Source organism: Polistes dominula, unplaced genomic scaffold (genome assembly GCF_049000335.1).
Source record: "Polistes dominula isolate Pdom_NZ unplaced genomic scaffold, Pdom_raw_medaka contig_68, whole genome shotgun sequence".
Taxonomy (NCBI): domain Eukaryota; kingdom Metazoa; phylum Arthropoda; class Insecta; order Hymenoptera; family Vespidae; genus Polistes; species Polistes dominula.
In genome coordinates, this window is record NW_028301034.1 from 1,660,694 (window position 1) to 1,682,254 (window position 21,561).

Below are 21,561 nucleotides of genomic sequence, written 5' to 3' on the forward strand. Positions count from 1 at the left end.
ATAAAGAAAATTTATAATATTATAACGTTTAAATTTTATTATTTTATTCATTGAAATAGAATTAATTTATCACACCTGCGCAGTGATGACTCTTCGTCGTTTTAATTGTCCTGTAAAATAAGTAGAGTGTATTAGAGTATTAATATAATTGTTAATTAATTGATAGAAGTATCGATTATTGTTTAAAAGTACGAGATAAATTATTGGAGTACCTTCCTCTTCGAAATTCACTTATAAACTGACCCAATGTTCTCTAAAACAAAACTTTGATTAGAAAGTTGTTTATAATTTTTCTTCTGTTGATTATTTCTGCAACGGTAATTAAAATTCTAATAAAGAAAATTCAATATTATAACGTACAGATTTTATTATTTTATTTATTCTAATGTAATTATTTTATTGTTCATGAGCAGTGATGACTTCGAGTGTTTAATTATGCTGTAATATAAGTAGAGTGTATTAGAGTATTATTATAATTGTTAATTAATTGATAGAAGTATCGATTATTGTTTAAAAGTACGAGATAAATTATTGGAGTACCTTCCTCTTCGAAATTCACTTATAAACTGACCCAATGTTCTCTAAAACAAAACTTTGATTAGAAAGTTGTTTATGATTTTTCTTATGTTGATTATTTCTGCAACGGTAATAATAATTCTAATAATGAAAACTCAAGATTATAACGTTCGGATTTAAACATTATTTTTATTCTAATGTGATTAATTTATTGTTCATGCGCAGTGATGACTTCGAGTGTTAAATTATGCTGTAATATAAGTAAAGTGTATTAAAATATTTGAATAATTGTTAATTAATCGATAGAAGTGTCAAATATTGTTTAAAAGTACGGAATATATATTCGAAGTACCTTTCCCTTCGAAATTCACTTGCAGACTGACCCATTGTTTTCTAAAACAAAACATTAATTAGAAAGTTGTTTATATGACTTTGTTTTATGTCGAGCACGTGTGCAACTGTAGTAATAATCCTAATAAAGAAAATTTATAATATTATAACGTTTAAATTTTATTATTTTATTCATTGTAATAGAATTAATTTATCACACCTGCGCAGTAATGACTCTTCGTCGTTTTAATTGTCCTGTAAAATAAGTAGAGTGTATTAGAGTATTAATATAATTGTTAATTAATTGATAGAAGTATCGATTATTGTTTAAAAGTACGAGATAAATTATTGGAGTACCTTCCTCTTCGAAATTCACTTATAAACTGACCCAATGTTCTCTAAAACAAAACTTTGATTAGAAAGTTGTTTATAATTTTTCTTCTGTTGATTATTTCTGCAACGGTAATTAAAATTCTAATAAAGAAAATTCAATATTATAACGTACAGATTTTATTATTTTATTTATTCTAATGTAATTATTTTATTGTTCATGAGCAGTGATGACTTCGAGTGTTTAATTATGCTGTAATATAAGTAGAGTGTATTAGAGTATTAATATAATTGTTAATTAATTGATAGAAGTATCGATTATTGTTTAAAAGTACGAGATAAATTATTGGAGTACCTTCCTCTTCGAAATTCACTTATAAACTGACACATTGTTCTCTAAAACAAAACATTAATTAGAAAGTTGTTTATGATTTTTCCTATGTTGATTATTTCTGCAACGGTAATTAAAATTCTAATAAAGAAAATTCAATATTATAACGTACAGATTTTATTATTTTATCTATTCTAACGTAATTATTTTATTGTTCCTGCGCAGTGATGACTACGAGTGTTAAATTATGCTGTAATATAAGTAGAGTGTATTAGAATATTAAAATAATTGTTAATTAATCGATAGAAGTATTAATAATTGTTTAAAAGTGTGAAATATATTTTCGGAGTTCCTTCCTCTTCGAAATTTATTTATAGACTGAGCCGTTCATTAGAATGATAAAATAATTGTTAAATAATTAATATAAGTGCATATTGTTATCTAATAACTTATTACATATGATCTATGTACCTTTCTCTTCCAGATTTACCTTTTGATTGAGACATTATCCTCTATGAAAATTCTTTTTTTCAATATTGTCTGAATGATAGAAAAATATACTTACTTTTAATCTTCTTTGATGATTGCAGGAGGGTATCCCCTACCCTTAGGATGACGATGTATAAAATAAAATTAAATAAAAAATCTGAAACATACTAGAGACTATATTATAATATTTCCTGTAAATCATTTCTGAAGGCAGGGTACACATTAAAACCGTTAAATATTTTGTCAAAAATATTCAATGGTAAATATCAAAAAATAATTTAATAATCTATGAGAGTTGACATAATTAAAAGTTAAAGTTATTAAATATTTGTGAAATTGATCAAAGTATGCAACTATTTGCTTGCAATATTACATATCAAGTATGCAATGTTAGTATAAATATTAATTAAAAATCTTTAAAGTTGTCTAAATAAAACAATAATTGTATCAGAGCAAACTCAATAAAGAGTAACATAAAAAATAAACCAGTTCTTATACTATTCTATGCAATGAAAAGCTTTCTAAAGTATTAAAATCAAAATGATAATGTTAGAAATAAAATTATTAAATAATTTAATACGCTTTATTTTCGTAGATGTTGTCTCGTTGAAGGATAGAAGACGAATATAAGGTACGTTATTATGTAACCTTGTTAGAGGAGATCTCGGGAGTGTCGAACGTTCGGCTATTATACCTATGTTATCGGCCTTTTTACGTTTTGTCGTCGGAAATTCGACAAAGAAAATTCCTCGAGAAATTCCTGGAAATAAAAATACACATTTATAATAACTTATATGTCGAGTGTATTGTTTTCTTATTCTTCCTCTCTCTCTCACACTCCTTCTCTCTCACTCTTTCTGTAGTATTTCTATATGCTTATATACTTATATTAAACAAAAATAATGCTCACCTCGCCATATATGGAGAAGATAAAAAAAGTTGCCACAAGGTTAAAAGATTAGTGAATTCGTGTTATAACTCTTCCCATGTTAAGAAAGCTAAAAGAAAGTAAAATATGAAAACACATATAAAAATTATGCATGTAGTATGCATTTGTACGTTAAAATTAAATTTTAAAAAATTATTTAAAGTTAACGGGAAATTAACAATATATATAGCTTTTTGAATGCTGAGCACGTGCATAACGTTGATAACCCTTTTAATAAAATATATTTTAGATTATAACGATGAGAATATTTCTTTTTTTGTATTCTGTTGTAATTATTTTATCGCTCCTGCGCAGTGGTAAATTCAGGAGTTACATTTTCCTGTATTGTAAAAAAAAGCTTATTAGAATATTAAAATAATTGTTAATTAACCAAAGGGAGTTTATATCATTGTCGAAAAGCTCGAAATTATTATTGATGTATGTATCTTCCTCTTCAAAATTCACCTTCAGACTGGCGGGTAGTCCTCTGTTAAAATTTTTTTATTGAATGTTGCTTAGATAACTTTTCAAATGTCTTGCATGTGTGAAACGACTATAATATTTCTTAGAGAATTTAAGCTTAAAACGTTCTGATTGTAGTATTTTTTGTATTCTCATGTAATTTTTTATAACACCTGCGCAGTGATGACTTTTAGAGTTAAATTGTCCTGTATTGTAAAAAATGTTTAATATAATATTAAAATAATTGTTAAATAATCAAAAGGAATACAAATCGTACGTATTGCTCTATCACTCTTTCTCTCACACACACGTGCTCGCGCTCTCTCCCCTTATACGCCGAGCTTGCATACGTTTTCGCTGCTTAGCAACGCTGTGCCGAGCTTGCCTTTGTATGAGCTGCTTAGCAACGCTCTGACGTAAACGACATCCTGTCACGCACCGAGCTTGAACTTTAACAAGCTGATAACATCTTGCAACGCGCGGAACCTTGCTCTGATGTAAGCAACATTCTACGACGCGCCGAGCTTTCCTTTGTCAAGTGCTTTGTGACACACTCACGCACTCACACAATTATAACACATCAAATGTTTCTACTTCCTCAATATAATATATATATATATATATATATATATACCATCCTCCTTCTATATCCTCTCTTACTATTACCCTCTATCCTAACTGAAAACTCGCTTTCGCTATCACCTTCTATTCTAACTCTCACTAATCAAACTAGCAAACTCGCTCCCTTGTCCTTCCTTCGACCTTCTTTTATTTGCGTCTACCCCTTCTTCTCCTCATAACAGGACTTCGACGCTTAGTAACGCAGTTCCTTCTGGAATTTTCCAAAACGCTTTTTCTCGAATGTTCTTTCCTTCCATCCGTTGCTCATCAGTCTTACACACGTATACTCACACACAACTCACCCAACCTAGAACCTTACACGCTTTTCTTTCTTTTAAGCATACATCCGATACTTTCCATATCTTATCTCTTTCTTCCTTTTCCAAACGTACGCACAACACACACACACGCCGGATGCTTCTACTCCACCCTCAGCCATCATGACGTCATACAACAAACTTGCGCTTGTTTCGCTACACACGCACACATGCACAATGCACACCGGGTGCTTCTACTCCCAACCGCGGCTATTATGCGTCATACAATAAGCTTATGTTTGTTCTTCGCCACACACGCATACACATAACAAACACAACAGTAGCTGTATGTCAAACAATGAACGGTCGCCTCTCGTTCCGTCATCCTCACGCTAGACTCACGCATCCTGACAAAGCAACCATTCCTTATCTCTTTCTTTCTTTCCCACACATACACACGCACCATACGGTCCTTACGCTACGCACGCATTCTAATAAAGCAATCATTCTTTCTCTCTTTCTTTCACGCAAACACCCACCTATATATGCTTGTTCCACACTCAGAAATTCATACATAAAACATAGTATAAAAGTATTTGCATAGAAAACAATGTCTCAGTATAAAGTTAAATTTAAAGGAAGACTGTTTCCCGATATTATACTAGGTGTAATCAGATAACAGTGTAGGGAAAACATTTATTACGTATCCGGCTAAGGATATCTGAATTCCTTGCGTAGCCGCTACCACTCGAAAAAAATAGAAAACAAACGCATTTTATTTAACAAGTTAATAAATTACAATCCGTTTAAAACAATTCACACGCAATAATTAGATAAACTCCTTCCGCTGCTTCTTGAAAACTCTTAGACACTAAACCGCACGTAACGAATCGCTATTAACCTATAACGCTAAACTGCTCGTATTGTATCGTCACTCACTGCACACTTTCACGCTTATTCACTCTCAAAATCGGTCGTTTAATATCGCTCTAATTCAACTAAATACTATCGCTTTATCACACTTCTTTATCGCACATATCGTTCTCCCTTTCTCTCTCTCTCTCTCTCTTTCTTGTAAACAAGAACTCGCCCGGCAATCAGCTTGCTTTGTTTTCGCTCACTCGTAACGCTCCACGTAGCAACGTGACGTCATACAACAAGCTTGCTCTTGTTCCTTCGTCACACACACACACAGATTTTTGTTAACGGGCAAAGTACGGTTTAGTTGCATGTGAAAAACCATTAATGGTTACCATAGCAACGCTCTGACGTAGCAACATTACGCCACGAACAAAGCTTGCCTTTGTTTGACATAAACACACACACACATACGCAGCTTAGTAGCCAGGAGTGAGGACCACGAATCAAAGACCGAGAATAGGAAAAACTGTAGAGCAATATTCTGTCTCATTCTCTCGCAGGCTCAATCCTATATGTTTATCTCTTTTTCTCCTCTTATTTAGTATCGCTTCCGTTTCATAGCCTCCTACCGTTCCATTACAAAGCGGCCAACCGCTTCATTTTTTACAATTACCGTTACATTTTTCCAAATTACACCCATTCTAAAGAAGTTTTCACTTCAAAAATTTTCATATGAATATATTTTTCTGGTTTTTCAGTTGACTGTCTTCAATTTGGTTTCGTACCTAAACAGAAAATAGTATATAATTGTGCAATATTGCTTTAAGGGTCAAGAAACCGTGACCATACCAACCTACCAAGAATACCCACCAACCTTCCAAGAAGACCTACCAACTTTCCAAGAATACCCACCCTACGGACTTTTCAGAAATACCCACCCTGCGAACTTTTCAGAAATACTATACAGAAATACAGTTCGTAGGGTTTGTATTTCTGAAATGTTCGTAGGGTAGGGTATTTCTAAAAAGTTTGTATGGTAGATTATTTCTGAAAAGTTCGTAGGTAGTAAAAAACAAACCCAAACCTTTATTCAACTGATTTGTAAACTAATTCATACAACAGAGAAAATAAACTGGAAGTATCTACTCATTATTATCAAGAATGATAAGAAGAATCCAACAATACTGCAACTATGTAAGATTTTTGAATGCACTGTTCTTATTATACTTACATTGGGAAGAAACCATATGCAGTTATATTCTATCAGAAGATTAGCAGAAGGAATGCATCCTAGTTATCACACATTAAGAAAATAAATGGCAAATACAATATATTAGGAAACTCTGTTCTTGTACAAAATCTTTTACCAGGTTTTCTGAACAAAGATGGAAAATATTATTGTTCATCGACTGCCAAGAAAAATTTATGTATTTATATAAATTAATATCTTCCTTGCAAAGAATTCCATGTGAATTATTATGCAAATAGAATGCAGCTGTTCTGACTAAAAAAAAAACTAGACAATAATATGTTAGAGGCAAATATAATAATTTTGTTAGAAGAAGAGGTAAATATTATATTACTATTAAAATAAACTTACTTTTATCATGTAAAAATTGATTTGTGCGTTGCATTTATTTTTAATCAATTATTAAAAACATATTGTGTGTTTGTGGGTAATCTATATTTTATTACCGACTGCTAAAATGTGTATTGCCATCTATCGGTACTAGATATTACTTCATTGTACCGACTAGTAACATTAGACTGCTATCTAGCGGAAGCAAATGTTACTATGTCTTATCGACTAGTAGAATATGTTTCGCCATCTAGACAAAAGATAAAACAACACTAGGATAAAATCAAGATGGCTACCTGTCAATGTAATTTGAAAACCGTAAATACAGGCTATGTGCAGTGTAAAGTATTTAATTAAAAAAATCCTTTTAGTGATGCAATAATTAAGTGAATAATATTTTTTATTTATAATAATTCGTTTCATATTCTTTATTTAGTGATCGCCAATTCTGGATGAAAATAATTAAACTGGATAAAGTGCTGTGTGACAGTGTTATGTCATAACCTAAGAAAAATAATTTTCTTTATTAAATCCCAGAAAGCAGATGAATTCCAGACGTTCTTTTTATCAAATTATTATAACAAATACTAGTAAGTAAAGTATAAATTTTGTTATACGAAATTCTACTAATTATTAAAATATATGGATTATTTTGTCTTTTAACTTTATGCCTTATCTAAACATTCTCTCTCTTCAAACTTATTTTGATATATATATAAACTACTTTTAAAAATATTTTTAGATCAGCATGCAGATCTATATTTTTAATTTCAATCCAAGAACATTATGCATACTCACGAGAAGAAGAATTCATTACACCATTCAATCAATGGAGATATATATTTCATTTTCTTACGGCTAACGATTAGAAGATTTGTATTGATTATGTCATCCGAACAAGAGTTTTATTCTATAATATTAGGTAAACAGAATGCAGTTGCAGTAACAAAGAATAATCAAGACAAGAATGTGTCACAAGGTAAGCATTGCAATCTTGTATTTGTAAAAAACAAACCTATATCAAACTGATTGATAAACAAAATCATTCCACAGGAAAGGTAAATAATTTGACTGGAAGTGTCTACTCATTATTATCAAGATTGATAAGAAGAATCCAACAATACTGCAACTATGAAAGATTTTTAAATGAACTGTTCTTATTATACTTACATTGGGAAGAAATCATGTGCAGTTATGTTCTATTAAAAGAATACCAAAAGAAATGTATCCTAGTTATCACAAATTAGGAAAACAAATGGCACATTCATTATATTAGGAGATTCTATTCATGCCAAAATCTTTATCAAGTTTTATACACAGTAATAGAAGATATTATTTTTTTATTAACTGACAAGAAAAATTGATGTATTTGTTAATTAATATCTTCTTTGCAAAGATCTCCATGTGAATTATTATGCGAAAAGAATGCAGCTGCTATGACTAAAAATAATCTAAACAATAATATGTTTAAAGGTAAATATAATAATTTTGTTTGAAGAAGAAGTAACAATAATACTATTAAAATACACTTACTTTTATCATATAAAAATTGATTGGGGAGTTGCATTTATTTTTAATCTATTAATAAAAACATATTGTGTGTGTGTAAGGTAATCTATATTTTATTACCGACTGGTAAAATCTGTATCGCCACCTATCGGTACTAGATATTACTTCATTGTACCGACTAGTAACATTAGACTGCTATCTAGCGGAAGCAAATGTTACTATGTCTTATCGACTAGTAGAATATGTTTCGCCATCTAGACAAAAGATAAAACAACACTAGGATAAAATCAAGATGGCTACCTGTCAATGTAATTTGAAAACCGTAAATACAGGCTATGTGCAGTGTAAAGTATTTAATTAAAAAAATCCTTAGAGTGATGCAATAATCAATTGAATAATATTTTTTATTTATAATAATTTGTTTCAAATTCTTTCTTTAGTGATCGCCAATTCTGGATGAAAATAATTAAATTGGATGTATTGCTGTGGGACAGTGTTATGTCATAACCTAAGAAAAATAATTTTCTTTATTAAATCTCAGAAAGCAGATGAATTCCAGACGTTCTTATAATCAAATTATTATAACAAATACTAGTAAGTAAAGTATATATTTTGTTATACGAAATTCTACTAATTATTAAAATATATGGATTATTTTGTCTTTTAACTTTATGCATTATCTAAACATTCTCTCTCTTCAAACTTATTTTGATATATATATAAACTACTTTTAAAAATATTTTTAGATCAGCATGCAGATCTATATTTTTAATTCCAATCCAAGAACATTATGCATACTCACGAGAAGAAGAATTCATTACACCATTCAATCAATGGAGATATATATTTCATTTTCTTACGGCTAACGATTAGAAGATTTGTATTGATTATGTCATCCGAACAAGAGTTTTATTCTATAATATATGGTAAATAGAATGCAGTTGCAGTAACAAAGAATAATCAAGACAAGAATGTGTCACAAGGTAAGCATTGCAATCTTGTATTTGTAAAAAACAAACCTATATCAAACTGATTGATAAACAAAATCATTCCACAGGAAAGGTAAATAATTTGACTGGAAGTGTCTACTCATTATTATCAAGATTGATAAGAAGAATCCAACAATACTGCAAATATGAAAGATTTTTGATTGCACTGTTCTTATTATACTTGCACTGGGAGAAAATCATATGCAGTAGTATTCTGTCAAAAGAATACTAGAGGAAATATATCCTAGTTATCACGAAGTAAGAAATCAAATGGCAAATACATTATGTAAGGTAACTCTATTATAGAACAAAATCTTTTACAAAGTTTTGTACAAGGTAATAGAAAATATGTTTTGTTCATTGACTGACAAGAAAAGTTGATGTATTTGTTAATAATTATCTTCTTTGCAAAGATCTTCATGTGAATTATTATGCGAAAAGAATGCAGCTGCTCTGACTACAAATAATCTAGACAATAATATGTTTAAAGGTAATTATAATAATTTTGTTTGAAGAAGAAGTAAATGCTATAATACTATTAAAATACACTTATTTTTATCCTTTTTAAAAATGATTTAGGTTGCATTAAATTTTCAATAAGTTAATAAAAATATGTAGGGAAATCTGTATTTTATTACCGACTGGTAACATATGTTTCGCCATCTATCGGTACTAGATATTACTTCACTGTACCGACTAGTAAATTTAGGCTGCCATCTAGCGGAAGTGAATGTTACTATGTTTTATCGACTAGTAGAATATGTTTCGCCATCTAGACAAAAGACAACACATTGGTAGGACAAAATCAAGATGGCTACCTGTCAATGTACTTTGAATACCGCAAAGCAGTCCACGTGCAGTATAAAGTATTTAATTAATGAAATTATTAGTGATGCAATAATAAATGTAATATATATTGTATTTGTATTAATTCAGTTCATATTGTTTTTTTAGTAATCGGCAATTCAGCTTAAGAAGAAAAAAATTGCACTTGATGGTTGGACAGCTTAAGAAGAAAACCATTGCACTTGATGTTTAAACAGCTTAAGAAGAAAACCATTGCACTTGTGGTTGTGATCAAAAAAGAAAACCATTGTATTTATTATTATGTAAACTCAAAAAGAATACCATTGCACTCTAGAGGTTATGTCGACTTAAAAAGAATACCATTGCACTCTAGAGGTTATGTCGATTTAAAAAGTAAACCATTGCACTTGAGGTTACTTCAGATTAACACGTTCCGTAGCAAGTTTTTTTTCCTGTCCTATCATCCAAGCCATTTAATTTTGCATTAACAAAAACAACCATTACATGTAATTATTAATTATTTTTAATGTGATAATTAAACAAACTTATGTGTTTTGTCGTATAAGGCATTTTGTACAATGCATGAACATTTTAATAGAAATATTTTAGTAGAGAATTGAATTTATTATAAAAATATATTTTAGCACATTAAATAATTCTGTGAAATTGTAAGTGTAACATTGTTGGTACACGTGGTCTTAAGAAAAAGATTAACGTGTACCATCTGTGATCCGCATTAAATGGAACGTGTTAAAGAGAATACCATTGCATTTGAAGTTATGTAAACTGAAATAGAAAATTATTGGACTAGTGGTTATTTGATATTAAGACGAACACCATTGCAGTTGTGGTTATGTCTTTTTTAAAAGAAAACCATTGCACTTGAAAGGTTCTGTCAATTCAAAGATAACATGATAATTTTTTTTGCTACATAAATAATGTACCTTTTAAAATATTTTTAGATAAATATGCAGATCAATATTTTTAATTCCAATCCAAGAACGTTATACTCAAAAGAAGAGGAGTCCATTACACCATGGGATCAATGGATATATATTTCATTTTCTTACGGCTAACGATTAGAAGATTTGCATTAATTATGTCATCCGAACAAGAGTTTTATTCTATAATATTATGTAAATAGAATGTAGGTGCACTAACAAAGAATAATCAAGAGAAGAATTTGTGAAAAGGTAAGCATTGCAATCTTGCATTTGTAAAAAACAAACCTATATCAAACTGATTGATAAACTGATTCATTTAACAGGATAGGTAAATAATTTGACTAGAAATGCCTACTCATTATTATCAAGATTGATAAGAAGAATCCAACAATACTGCAACTAACATTATTATTTTAAACACTTATATGTCTATTTTGCACCCCACAATAATACACATGCACATACACAAAAAAGGATTTCTTGTATAAACTGTTGTGCTGCGACTTATCATCGTCGACTGTATCGACATATAATTTTATATAAATGAACGGGGTGATTAATTGGATCAAAGAAAATGTAAAATCAGAAAGGAATTTGCCTCGACTGTGTCTTTTATGTTAGATCATCATCATCAGCAGCAGCAGCATCATCATTAATATATACTCTATATATACACATACATATTTCAATTCTCTTGCGTGACCATAAGAGTATAATTTCATGGAAAATTAATTATTATATTACAAAATATTTCGATGCATGTACAATTATATGTAGTAGTAGTAATTCATGTTACAGTAATCGACTTTTATTAACTGAACAACAAAAAAAGTGACATATTTATGAATTATTTTTAAAAGATTACATAAACACACTTGCAAAATAAATATTGTTTCAGATAATAAAAGTATTATTATTATTATTATTATTATTATTATTAATTTTGTGGTTACGGATTAATGATAAAAAAACATTTTTTATTATTTGAATTTTCGCGGGCAACACATTGCTGAGGAAAAAATCAAGATGGCTGCCGTGTCGTGTACTACCACGTGCACTATTAAATATTTAATTAAAGAAATGCAATAGTGATGCAATCATAATCAAAAGAATAATATTTTGTATTTAGAATAATTCTTTTCATATTCTCTTCTCTTTTTAGTGATTAGTGATTGCCAATTCTGGATGAAAATAGTTACAAATGGGATGTATTGGTGTGTGGTACAATAGTATTACGTCATAACCAAAGGAAAATAATTTTCTTTATTAAATCCGAGTATATATAGATGAATTCAGGATGTTCTCATTATATCAATTTATTTTAACAAATATTAGTTACTACTAAGGTACATCTATATGTATTTTGTTATACGAAATTTTACTAATTATTAAAATATATGTGTGGATTAGTTTGTCTCTTAACTTTATGCATTATCTAAACATTTCTGTCCCTTTTCTTAGCAAAACAACTTTACATGCAATTCCATCACACCAACTTTCCACGCACACCAATGACACCATTCAAAAGGAGAGAATCCACACGATCATGAGGGTTTTTCTTTAACCATCACTTCAACTTTCCACGCAATCCTATGACTCCATCCATAACCAAATATCCCATACAGTCATGAGGGATTTTTTAACCATCACTTCAATTCTGCTGCACGCAATTCCAGTTTAATGCACTCTGTGTTCTTATCATACTTGCACTGCAAGAAAATAATATATGTATATAGTGTAATATTTTATCAAAAGAATACGAGAAGAAATGTATATCTTTCTAATTATCATCACAAGATATATGGATAACACACGTGGCAAATACATTATTATATTTCCGACATTCAATTCATGTCAAAATTTTTTTTCAAGTTTTACGTACACACGGTAATAGAAGATAATACTTTTTTTTTAATGGCTGATAAGAAAAATTGATGTATTTGTTAATAAATATCTTCTTTTGCAGGGAATTTCATTTCATTACTATTATTATGGAAAAAGAATATGCAGATGCTATTATTAAAAACTAATCTAGACAAAAATATGTAAAGAGGTAAATATTATAAAATTATTCAAATACATTTATTTTGTTATCATATAGTATAAATGATTGGGATTTTATTAACTTTTTAATCAATTAATAAAAATGTTTATTAGGAAATTAGTCTTTTATCACCGACTGGTAAAGAGAATATGTATCGCCATCTAGCAGCGGTACTAGCTATTACTTCTTTGTACCGACTGGTAAAATTATGCTGTTATCATCAAATGATGGAAATATTTAATTCACTTACCGACAAGTACAATATGTTTCTTCATCTAGACGAAAGAAAATACATCGCGCTTGGACACAATCAAGATGGCCGCCTGCCGTGTCGTGTACTGCCACGTGCAATAAAGTTAAGTATTTAATTAACAAAAATTCAATAGTGATGCTTTAATTAAGTGAATAATATTGTTTTTATTTACAATAATAATTCAGTGTTCATATTCTATTCTTTTTTTTTAGTGATTAGTGCTCGGCAATTCAGCTTAAGAAGAAAACCATTGGACTTGATGAGTGATATCTTGTGAAGAAAAAAAACCATTGGACTTGATGTGTGATATCTTGTGAAGAAAAAAAAACCATTGGACTTGATGTGTGATATCTTGTGAAGAAAAAAAACCATTGGACTTGATGTTAGATATCAATGCTTAAGAAGTTAACCATTGGATTTGTGTTTGTGATCTACAAAAGAAAACTATTGTACTTATTATTATTATTAGTATTATTATGTTAACTTAAGAAGAATATCATTGTACTTACTATTATTATGTAAATGTAAAAAGAATATTATTGCACTCTCTACAGGTGGACAGGTCGACAGGAAAAGTATACCATTGCACTTTAAAGGTTACTTGTCGACTTACAAAGTATACCATTGCACACTTTAGGTTACTTTGGATTACCACGTTTTGTGTCAAATTTTATTTCTTTTTTATCACCTATCCTATCATCCAAGCCATTTAATTTTCCTTTAATAAAATCAACCATTACATGTAAGTATTAATTATTGTAAATGTTACAAGTTAAGAAACTTATATGTTTTTTTTTGGTCGTATAAGGTATTTTTTTTTTATTTATAATGCATGAACATTTTAATAGAAATATTTTAGTAGACAATTGAATTTATTATTAACATATATACATTTTAGCATATTAATGAAATATTTTTGAAATAGAAAGTTTAGAATAGCATTGAATTTGAAGTTATGTTAACTGAAATAGAAAATCATTGCAGTTGTGGTTATGTCACTGTTTATACTTGCACTAGAAGCAAACCATATATAGAGTAGTAATATTTTATGAAAAGAATATTAGATAGAAAAAATGTTTCCTAGTTATCACAAATTAAGAAAAGAAATGGTTAATAACATTCTAATGTTTGCAGTTCTTACTATATGTACTAAATTTATTAATGTACACTTATTTTATTGGGAATAGACTAAGAGCATAAAAATGTATATATTTGTATGAATTCATTTGTGTTTTTTTTTGTAGAAATACCATCATGTATTTTATAATGAAAATAGGATGTTGTTTAAAGAAGTAAGTATTATAATATTGTTTAAAATACATTTATTTTTGTCATATAAAACGTGAATTAATATAATATAATTAATGTTTGTATAAGTTTACATAAATTTTTACTTTAGTTACCGACTGGTAGAGAGAATATGTATCGCCATCTAGACGACGAAAGAAAACACATCTCTAGGACAAATTCAAGATGGCTACCTGCTGTCACATTGTACTTTTGTGTAAAGTATTGTGTAGTAAAGTGTAAAGTATTTAATTAACAAAATTTCTTACAGTGATGCAATCATAATTAAGTGAATAATATTGTTTTTATTTATAATAATTATTTTCTTATTCTCTTCTCTTTTTTTGCAGTGATCACCAAATCACCTTAAGAAGAAACCCATTGGACTTGATGTTTGATATCTTGTGAAGAAAAAAAACCATTGGACTTGACGTTTGATATTTCCTTAATAAGAAATCCATTTAACTTGATGTTAGATATCTGCTTAAGAAGAAAACCATTGGATTTGTGTTTGTGATCTACAAAAGAAAACCATTGTACTTACTATTATTATTAGTATTATTATGTTAACTTAAGAAGAATATCATTGTACTTACTATTATTATGTAAATGTAAAAAGAATATTATTGCACTGTACAGGTGGACAGGTCGACAGGAAAAGTATACCATTGCACTTTAAAGAAGGTTACTTGTCGACTTACAAAGTATACCATTGCACACTTGAGGTTACTTTGGATTACCACGTTTCGTGTCAAATTTTATTTCTTTTTTGTCACCTATCCTATCATCCAAGCTATTGAAATGTTCCTTTAATGAAATCAACCATTATATGTCATTATTAATTATTGTAAAATTTAATTATGAAACAAATTTATGTGTTTTTTGTCGTATAAGGAATTTTTTTTTAATGCATAAACATTTTAATAGAGAATTGAATTTATTATAAACACAAACCTTTTAGCATATTAAATAATTATGTAATAACCACGTGAGTTGTACATATAATGAACGGAACGTGTTAATTTAATAAGCATTGCACTAAAGGTTATGTAAAAAGTTAAATAGAAAACCATTGCACTTGAGAGAGAGGTTATATGTAATTAAAATAGCACAAATCATTTCACTAAGTATGGATATGTTAGCATAAGAAAAATACCACTTTACTTGTAGACATATATGTGTAATAACGTATAATGAAAATTATTAATTTTTTTAAGAGGCTATATCACGTTAGAAAGATAAAATTGGCACGTCTCGTGGTTATGTTACTTTCAAGAAGAAATAAATCATTGCACATAATAGATTTTACTATATTACAATAAATAGACGAGCACTGCACATTAGTTTATAAAAGATTTTAAACAAAAACATCAACAAGAATATTTGCACTTGTGTATATAATAAGATAGAATAAAAAAAAAATAAAAGGCAATGTTATTTTAAAGTAAAGTAATGGATGTCATGCGAGATTGACAAGAGGGAGAAGCCATTACAACTTGATGTATGTCAGCTGTACAGTTCATTTGCATATATAATTACGAGATGGCGTCTTGAACTCGGTAGCGTTGGGCTTGCCAATAAAGTATAAAGGGAGGTGCAAAGCGCATGTATTTCAACGCATCGGGGTGCGGCCCCGACTCTGCAGAAGCAGAGTACTCCTGTGGCTGCGCTCAGGAGCAGGTTGCAATACACGCTTAGGCCTGAGCGTTGTATTCAGCTTGCTCCTGAGAATGACAGCCTTTGGAAAATGGGATGATGAGGAGTAGTAGTAGTAGTTGCATGTAGTAGTAGCTTGAAATAGTAGTAGTAGTAGTAGAAGCATGAAATAGTAGTAGTAGTAGAAGTATGAAATAGTAGAAGCATGAAATAATAGTAGTAGTAGTAGTAAAGAATTAGAATAAGAAAATTGGGGGTCTTCTAGTATTAGAGGGGGCCTGGTCTCTAGTTAATGGGGTGGCAATCAATCGTGAGGCCGTGCCTGTAGCCGATTTTACAGGTCAAGGTCATCGAAGGTCAAGGACATCCAGGGCAAGGTCGCGCGCGAGTTTAATTCATTATGTGGGTCAAGGTCACGCGCAGGGGTTCGTTCATTATGTGTGTGTGCGTGTTAATATTCACGCGCGCGAGGGTTAAGTCAGTATGTGTGTATCAATTTAATTATTTATTTTTTTTTTTTTTATTGGGTTTATTAGGAGTTTGTGTGTTTGTTTTTTTTTGGGTGTAGTTAGAATTTGTGTATATGTTTTTTTGGGTATTTTAAGAGTTTGTGTATATGTTTTTTTTGGGTATTTTAAGAGTTTGTGTATATGTTTTTTTGGGTATTTTAAAAGTTTGTGTATATGTTTTTTTGGGTATTTTAAGAGTTTGTGTATATGTTTTTTTTGGGTATTTTAAGAGTTTGTGTATATGTTTTTTTGGGTATTTTAAAAGTTTGTGTATATGTTTTTTTTGGTATTTTAAAAGTTTGTGTATATGTTTTTTTGGGTTTTTTTCAGAGTTTGTGTATATGTTTTTTTGGGTTTTTTCAGAGTTTGTGTATATGTTTTTTTGGGTTTTTAAGAGTTTGTTTATATGTTTTTTTGGGTTTTTTAAGAGTTTTTGTATTTGTTTTTTTGTGGTTTTTTAAGAGTTTGTGTATATGTTTTTTTGGGTATTTTAAAAGTTTGTGTATTTGTTTTTTTGTGGTTTTTTAAGAGTTTGTGTATATGTTTTTTTGGGTATTTTAAAAGTTTGTGTATATGTTTTTTTTGGTATTTTAAAAGTTTGTGTATATGTTTTTTTGGGTTTTTTTCAGAGTTTGTGTATATGTTTTTTTGGGTTTTTTCAGAGTTTGTGTATATGTTTTTTTGGGTTTTTAAGAGTTTGTGTATATGTTTTTTTAAGTTTTTTAAGAGTTTGTGTATATGTTTTTTTGGGTATTTTAAAAGTTTGTGTATTTGTTTTTTTGTGGTTTTTTAAGAGTTTGTGTATATGTTTTTTTGGGTTTTTTAAGAGTTTGTGTATATGTTTTTTTGGGTTTTTTAAGAGTTTGTGTATATGTTTTTTTGGGTTTTTAAGAGTTTGTGTATGTTTTTTTGGGGTTTTTTAGGAGTTTGTGTATATGTTTTTTTTCGTTTTTCTAAGTATTTGTGTATATGTTTTTTTGGGTTTTTTAAGAGTTTGTGTATATGCTTTTTTGGGTTTTTTCAAAATTTGTGTGTTTTTTTTTTTTATGGTAGATTCAAAGTTTGTGTGTTTTTTTTTGTGTAGATTCAAAGTTTGTGTGTTTGGTTTTTTTAAATAGATTCAAAGTTTGTGTGTTTGTTTTTTTTTTTTTTTTTTTTTTTTTTTTTTTTTTTTTTTTTTTTTTTTTTTTTTTTTTTTTTTAGTCAGAGTTTGTGTAAGGGTTTAGTCAGAGTTTGTGTAAGGGTTTAGTCAGAGTTTGTGTAAGGGTTTAGTCAGAGTTTGTGTAAGGGTTGCGTCAGGGTTGCGTCAGGGTTGCGTCAGGGTTGCGTCAGGGTTGCGTCAGGGTTGCGTCAGGGTTGCGTCAGGGTTGCGTCAGGGTTGCGTCAGGGTTGCGTCAGGGTTGCGTCAGGGTTGCGTCAGGGTTGCGTCAGGGTTGCGTCAGGGTTGCGTCAGGGTTGCGTCAGGGTTGCGTCAGGGTTGCGTCAGGGTTGCGTCAGGGTTGCGTCAGGGTTGCGTCAGGGTTGCGTCAGGGTTGCGTCAGGGTTGCGTCAGGGTTGCGTCAGGGTTGCGTCAGGGTTGCGTCAGGGTTGCGTCAGGGTTGCGTCAGGGTTGCGTCAGGGTTGCGTCAGGGTTGCGTCAGGGTTGCGTCAGGGTTGCGTCAGGGTTGCGTCAGGGTTGCGTCAGGGTTGCGTCAGGGTTGCGTCAGGGTTGCGTCAGGGTTGCGTCAGGGTTGCGTCAGGGTTGCGTCAGGGTTGCGTCAGGGTTGCGTCAGGGTTGCGTCAGGGTTGCGTCAGGGTTGCGTCAGGGTTGCGTCAGGGTTGCGTCAGGGTTGCGTCAGGGTTGCGTCAGGGTTGCGTCAGGGTTGCGTCAGGGTTGCGTCAGGGTTGCGTCAGGGTTGCGTCAGGGTTGCGTCAGGGTTGCGTCAGGGTTGCGTCAGGGTTGCGTCAGGGTTGCGTCAGGGTTGCGTCAGGGTTGCGTCAGGGTTGCGTCAGGGTTGCGTCAGGGTTGCGTCAGGGTTGCGTCAGGGTTGCGTCAGGGTTGCGTCAGGGTTGCGTCAGGGTTGCGTCAGGGTTGCGTCAGGGTTGCGTCAGGGTTGCGTCAGGGTTGCGTCAGGGTTGCGTCAGGGTTGCGTCAGGGTTGCGTCAGGGTTGCGTCAGGGTTGCGTCAGGGTTGCGTCAGGGTTGCGTCAGGGTTGCGTCAGGGTTGCGTCAGGGTTGCGTCAGGGTTGCGTCAGGGTTGCGTCAGGGTTGCGTCAGGGTTGCGTCAGGGTTGCGTCAGGGTTGCGTCAGGGTTGCGTCAGGGTTGCGTCAGGGTTGCGTCAGGGTTGCGTCAGGGTTGCGTCAGGGTTGCGTCAGGGTTGCGTCAGGGTTGCGTCAGGGTTGCGTCAGGGTTGCGTCAGGGTTGCGTCAGGGTTGCGTCAGGGTTGCGTCAGGGTTGCGTCAGGGTTGCGTCAGGGTTGCGTCAGGGTTGCGTCAGGGTTGCGTCAGGGTTGCGTCAGGGTTGCGTCAGGGTTGCGTCAGGGTTGCGTCAGGGTTGCGTCAGGGTTGCGTCAGGGTTGCGTCAGGGTTGCGTCAGGGTTGCGTCAGGGTTGCGTCAGGGTTGCGTCAGGGTTGCGTCAGGGTTGCGTCAGGGTTGCGTCAGGGTTGCGTCAGGGTTGCGTCAGGGTTGCGTCAGGGTTGCGTCAGGGTTGCGTCAGGGTTGCGTCAGGGTTGCGTCAGGGTTGCGTCAGGGTTGCGTCAGGGTTGCGTCAGGGTTGCGTCAGGGTTGCGTCAGGGTTGCGTCAGGGTTGCGTCAGGGTTGCGTCAGGGTTGCGTCAGGGTTGCGTCAGGGTTGCGTCAGGGTTGCGTCAGGGTTGCGTCAGGGTTGCGTCAGGGTTGCGTCAGGGTTGCGTCAGGGTTGCGTCAGGGTTGCGTCAGGGTTGCGTCAGGGTTGCGTCAGGGTTGCGTCAGGGTTGCGTCAGGGTTGCGTCAGGGTTGCGTCAGGGTTGCGTCAGGGTTGCGTCAGGGTTGCGTCAGGGTTGCGTCAGGGTTGCGTCAGGGTTGCGTCAGGGTTGCGTCAGGGTTGCGTCAGGGTTGCGTCAGGGTTGCGTCAGGGTTGGCGTCAGGGTTGCGTCAGGGTTGCGTCAGGGTTGCGTCAGGGTTGCGTCAGGGTTGCGTCAGGGTTGCGTCAGGGTTGCGTCAGGGTTGCGTCAGGGTTGCGTCAGGGTTGCGTCAGGGTTGCGTCAGGGTTGCGTCAGGTTGCGTCAGGGTTGCGTCAGGGTTGCGTCAGGGTTGCGTCAGGGTTGCGTCAGGGTTGCGTCAGGGTTGCGTCAGGGTTGCGTCAGGGTTGCGTCAGGGTTGCGTCAGGGTTGCGTCAGGGTTGCGTCAGGGTTGCGTCAGGGTTGCGTCAGGGTTGCGTCAGGGTTGCGTCAGGGTTGCGTCAGGGTTGCGTCAGGGTTGCGTCAGGGTTGCGTCAGGGTTGCGTCAGGGTTGCGTCAGGGTTGCGTCAGGGTTGCGTCAGGGTTGCGTCAGGGTTGCGTCAGGGTTGCGTCAGGGTTGCGTCAGGGTTGCGTCAGGGTTGCGTCAGGGTTGCGTCAGGGTTGCGTCAGGGTTGCGTCAGGGTTGCGTCAGGGTTGCGTCAGGGTTGCGTCAGGGTTGCGTCAGGGTTGCGTCAGGGTTGCGTCAGGGTTGCGTCAGGTTGCGTCAGGGTTGCGTCAGGGTTGCGTCAGGGTTGCGTCAGGGTTGCGTCAGGGGTTGCGTCAGGGTTGCGTCAGGGTTGCGTCAGGGTTGCGTCAGGGTTGCGTCAGGGTTGCGTCAGGGTTGCGTCAGGGTTGCGTCAGGGTTGCGTCAGGGTTGCGTCAGGGTTGCGTCAGGGTTGCGTCAGGGGTTGCGTCAGGGTTGCGTCAGGGTTGCGTCAGGGTTGCGTCAGGGTTGCGTCAGGGTTGCGTCAGGGTTGCGTCAGGGTTGCGTCAGGGTTGCGTCAGGGTTGCGTCAGGGTTGCGTCAGGGTTGCGTCAGGGTTGCGTCAGGGTTGCGTCAGGGTTGCGTCAGGGTTGCGTCAGGGTTGCGTCAGGGTTGCGTCAGGGTTGCGTCAGGGTTGCGTCAGGGTTGCGTCAGGGTTGCGTCAGGGTTGCGTCAGGGTTGCGTCAGGGTTGCGTCAGGGTTGCGTCAGGGTTGCGTCAGGGTTGCGTCAGGGTTGCGTCAGGGTTGCGTCAGGGTTGCGTCAGGGTTGCGTCAGGTTGCGTCAGGGTTGCGTCAGGGTTGCGTCAGGGTTGCGTCAGGGTTGCGTCAGGGTTGCGTCAGGGTTGCGTCAGGGTTGCGTCAGGGTTGGTGTCAGGGTTGCGTCAGGGTTGCGTCAGGTTGCGTCAGGGTTGCGTCAGGGTTGCGTCAGGGTTGCGTCAGGGTTGCGTCAGGGTTGCGTCAGGGTTGCGTCAGGGTTGCGTCAGGTTGCGTCAGGGTTGCGTCAGGGTTGCGTCAGGGTTGCGTCAGGGTTGCGTCAGGGTTGCGTCAGGGTTGCGTCAGGGTTGCGTCAGGGTTGCGTCAGGGGTCGGTTGCGTCAGGGTTGCGTCAGGGTTGCGTCAGGGTTGCGTCAGGGTTGCGTCAGGGTTGCGTCAGGGTTGCGTCAGGGTTGCGTCAGGGTTGCGTCAGGGTTGCGTCAGGGTTGCGTCAGGGTTGCGTCAGGGTTGCGTCAGGGTTGCGTCAGGTTGCGTCAGGGTTGCGTCAGGGTTGCGTCAGGGTTGCGTCAGGGTTGCGTCAGGGTTGTGCCAGGGTTGCGTCAGGGTTGCGTCAGGGTTGCGTCAGGGTTGCGTCAGGGTTGCGTCAGGGTTGCGTCAGGGTTGCGTCAGGGTTGCGTCAGGGTTGCGTCAGGGTTGCGTCAGGGTT

At 34.9% G+C, this 21,561-nt stretch overlaps 3 long non-coding RNA genes across 18 annotated transcripts; 1 reads left to right on the forward strand and 2 right to left on the reverse strand.

Moving 5' to 3' along the window:
- Positions 1–2,914: 2,914 nt before the first annotated feature.
- Positions 2,915–6,836, reverse strand: LOC107073660 (uncharacterized). The gene is made up of 3 exons (XR_016177258.1): positions 6,726–6,836; positions 6,357–6,641; positions 2,915–5,910 (listed from the first exon to the last, which is right to left on the reverse strand). It is a non-coding gene; the product is annotated as an uncharacterized LOC107073660 (long non-coding RNA).
- Positions 6,837–6,913: 77 nt separating this feature from the next.
- On the forward strand, positions 6,914–15,266 carry LOC107073761 (uncharacterized). 16 transcript variants are annotated; one of them, XR_016177250.1, is made up of 16 exons: positions 6,915–7,044; positions 7,141–7,294; positions 7,447–7,683; positions 7,758–8,177; positions 8,315–8,557; positions 8,654–8,807; positions 8,960–9,196; positions 9,271–9,692; positions 9,782–10,068; positions 10,157–11,202; positions 11,277–12,840; positions 12,920–13,006; positions 13,111–13,197; positions 13,277–13,352; positions 13,463–14,542; positions 14,650–14,764. It is a non-coding gene; the product is annotated as an uncharacterized LOC107073761 (long non-coding RNA). The 16 variants fall into 16 exon arrangements; XR_016177246.1 differs by adding an exon at positions 14,888–15,266 and having other exon boundaries at positions 13,111–14,542; positions 14,650–14,826; XR_016177251.1 differs by adding an exon at positions 14,888–15,266 and having other exon boundaries at positions 13,111–14,542; positions 14,650–14,776.
- LOC149031869 (uncharacterized) lies at positions 14,955–16,673 on the reverse strand. The gene is made up of 2 exons (XR_016177257.1): positions 15,492–16,673; positions 14,955–15,344 (listed from the first exon to the last, which is right to left on the reverse strand). It is a non-coding gene; the product is annotated as an uncharacterized LOC149031869 (long non-coding RNA).
- Between the last annotated feature and the right edge of the window lie 4,888 nt (positions 16,674–21,561).